This window comes from Oryzias melastigma, linkage group LG7 (assembly GCF_002922805.2).
Source record: "Oryzias melastigma strain HK-1 linkage group LG7, ASM292280v2, whole genome shotgun sequence".
Taxonomy (NCBI): Eukaryota; Metazoa; Chordata; class Actinopteri; order Beloniformes; family Adrianichthyidae; genus Oryzias; species Oryzias melastigma.
In genome coordinates, this window is record NC_050518.1 from 30,957,891 (window position 1) to 30,962,024 (window position 4,134).

A 4,134-nucleotide genomic window follows, 5' to 3' on the forward strand; every position below is an offset into this window, starting at 1 on the left:
CTCCTTCCTTCGGAGTAGAACGCCCCCTAGCTTTGTGGGGTGGTAAGTGATTACAAACAGTATTACAAACAGTAACAAAACAGTAACAGTTATCTTGATCACACTAACAATTTATTTGATCAATCCAGAATTCTAAAACTGTATGATCTTGTTGATCTTTACACTGCACAGTCACTATCCAGAGCTAGTGGGAAAACATTACCATAAATATCCAGAAACAGTTCTTAGAAAATGAAGGAGGAACAAACTGAGAGGATGCAGGAACTTCAAGGTCACATTGATAAGAACCACGAAGATGTCATGTGTTTCCCCTGAGCTGATTGCCACTCCTCCCTGATGGGTTACACCTGTGTCTTTTGGTTCTTTTTTCACTCCCCTTCCTGTATATATATGAGTTTCTCCCCTCACTTCCTTGCAGGTTTGTCTTGTCACTCGATGCACCAAATCTTGTCTGCCATTTCAGGTTTAGTGTGGCTTATAGTTTTTTGGACTTTGACTTTAAGAGACTAATCTCGTTTTTTCCAGCTTTATGATCTTTTTTAGTTTTTGGATTCTTATATTATTAAAGACACTTTTTTGGAGCTGATACCTGTCCTGCGATTGTGTCCACACACCAAACCCTGACAAAAGAAAAGTTTCTGTGTTTCTGTGTGGAACTAAACTCTGGAACAAGTTAAGTAATGAGCTCAAACAATGTTCAAGCATTTATAAATTCAAGAAAATGTATAAAGAAACTCTAATCTCACAATATGAAGATAAGACGAGTTAAAGATCAACTGGTGTTTGAATAATTCCAAATGTCTGAACTTAAATGTGATGAAATAATCAAAGATTTTTCAAATGTAATCAATGAGTTTTATGTTATGTAATATGCAGAAATGATTACTGAAAAGTTTACAATCACTGGTATTAATTTTCTTTACTTGATAAAAAATATGTATCAATGATTACAGGATTAATGTAATTATGTGTTCTAAAGATAATCAATGATTATTATATATTGTGTGAATCATTAATGTTTACTGAAAATATATAAGAATTCTTTCAGAGAATGATTAATAAGAACTCTATCGGTACTTTAAAACTTGATCTCAATGTGTAATGATTATTTTTCCGCATCAATATAACATTGTACTTTGATGATGATCAATGAGTATTATATATCTGTTACATGATGTATGATTGATGTTACTGTTTACTGAAATAATGTTTGATGAGAATAATCAATAATCAACATGCACTTCACTTTGCTATTGAGAATTACAAAAAAACAAAAACAAAAAAAAAAAACAACAACCGGATTACATAGTTATGCTAAACAGTGAAATGAAGTAATTAAGTAGTGGTGGGATTATATAAGTTCACTTCTTCCCACTCCTTTTCAAGCAATCAATCAAACTCGACTGACTTTAGTTTATTATCACAAAAAATGAATGAACCAAATGTGACATAAGTGTGTTTTATTTTTTCTATTTTCTAATCAGTGCATTTAATTGTTTCTGTAATGAGTTTGAAATAATTGTATTTTGTCCTGTATTTTTTTTTCAACCTATGCTTGAAATAAACAAATCAATCAATCAATCAAAGTATGTTTAAATCAGTACAGAAAAATGTGGGTTATTGTGAGCAGGGAGGACCAAAAGTTCATTTTGTGTTTCATGATTCTATTCAAGTTACATGATAGCACAACAACATTGTATATAGTGATTATTAAGTATTTTCCTAGCGCACATGCACAATAAAAAGAGTTGGTATATGACAATGTGATGTTTTTTTTCATAATAAACACTATTTAGGCGCTTTTCAAAAGATACATATATTTAAAAAAAACAGCTGCCCCAACATCAGGCGTTTTAGGCCACAACAATCATAAAAATTTGCAGCGAAATCTTGGAGGGTGTGATAAAAAGTCTATGCAAACGCGTGTAGTCTGAAATTCTGCTCTTTGAACGTTTGCATAGACTTTTTTTTATTAAAAATGATAGTTGTTACTGGGGCTGTCAGATTTGTTGCGTTAATTACGTATTAATCTGACACGTGCTTGACGCCGACAATTTTTTTGACGCATTAATCGTGGATTTTCCTCATACGTGCCTTTCCATACCGCGCGCGGGCGTCCCGCCCTCCAACTCACCGGCTGCTCTCACCAGATCACGGGCGGGTCTCCAACCTCTGAGCTGCGAGCTAAAACCGGCCGGCGCTAGGACCTGGAGAGCTCCTGCACCCTAACCCGGCTCTGGCTCGTGTCTAGTACCACGTCTGGTGGTACCGGCTTGTGTCCGGCGCCACGTCCCGAGAGCTGCGGACCCCCGACGTTCCGAACAGCAAGCGCACCGGGGGACGTTTTAAATGTTCTGGAGGTTTAAGCGTGATCCAGCCCCAGCATAGCGGTCTGTCTGCCGGCATATTCATGGCGTGAGCTCCGCTGGACACGTCGCTGCATCGAGCTGCAGCCAGAGAACGCGGCGGCAGTAACAGACTGTCAAACTATCCACAGTGAATCCCGCTTTTCTCAGTCTTTAATGTTTTAAAAAACAAAAGTTAATTGGAAATAATAAATCTCTATTTCATTTATTACTGCAGTTCAGCAGAGGAGGAAAAGATTTGGTCCTGACAAAAAATGAACATGAAAGTGTTATGGAAATTTTATTTTTGATGTTTTTTATTTTATTTTACTGAACGTTGATTGAAGTTTTGAATTTAAAATGCCCTTCACTTGCACTTGGGCTTTTGTTAGGTATTTTATGTTACAGCCTTTTATTGTTAAGAAAGTTTATCTCAATACAATGTTACAAAATAAAGTATTTCTGATGAAAACTGTTAATTTTGTCATTCTTGTTTTCATAATTAATGTAGAACTGCTAAATTTCACAAACCACACATTTTTTTCCTTTAAAAAGGCCACATGGAAATTTGCGATTAATCGCGAGTTAACTCTGGACAAAATGCGATTAATCGCGATTAAAAATGAGTTTTGGGTGAAGCTACAGCTGCCTCACCCAGCGCTGTTTGCCGGACTTTGAACAGCAAACTGGTAAATTTGCTGCTTCTTTACCAAATAAACCTTGGAAAACACACACACAAAAAAGGTAATAATAGAAGAAACATGTCTTAAAAAAAATAGAATTTTTATTTTTTATTGTAAAAAGTAAAGAGTGCGGAGGCACATTGCTTTGCTCCCCCTTCTGCTTTTAATTTTCTCTGATTATTTTCCTTTTTTTAATCACACCACCAACAACTTTTTATACTTTTAAACCATCGGGTCGGATTTATTTTTCTTTTTTACTCTAAACAAAGGGATTTTTTCCTGCATTCCTCTTAAAGCATTTTATCTTGAGCACTACGTGTACTTGGCCTTCACGCAGCTGAAGCCTGATATACGGAGCAGCAGCTAACACAAGGCTAACTAGCAGCAAAATGCCTTCCCTTTCCACAAAGGATTACCAAGACCTTCTGGAGAAGATCACAGCGCTGGAAACTAAGGTTCGCCACATAGAAGTGAACGTGGAGGTAAATGGACTTTATGGAAACAACACAACTTTGCCACTACCTCATCTCAGCAGAGAAGAGAGAGCTAACACGCAGCTAAATGGCACAGATTCTACGGAGAGAAAGACAACATCTGTGGACAATAACAAACAATCAAAAGATAATCCTCCCTGGAACCATCTTGGAGCAAAGCCAAAGAATAAGTCCAACAGTCCAACGACATGGTCAGTGACATGCAGGAGAGATTACTGCAAACTGTGGCAAAGTATCCATCAGTACAAAACATTGTACTACACACAGGGTCAAATGATGTGTCCAAGCAAAAATCTGAAGTTTTAAATCAAGACTTCACTGGACTGATAAGAACTGTGAGCTCCATGAATGCAGCTGTCTTTATCAGCGGTCCCATTCCAACAAGTCGAGGAGGAGAAGAGCGATTCAGCAGGCTGTTGGCACTGAACAGGTGGCTTTCTACGACATGTGGTGAAACAGGAATTCATTTCATCAACAACTTTCACATTTTCTGGGAACGCAAACATCTTTTTAAAGAAAATGGATTCAGTTTAAATAAATCAGGAGTTAAACTGTTCTCCTCCAATCTCTTCTACTCCCTGCGTCATGCCAAGACTAAGATTAATTTATCTG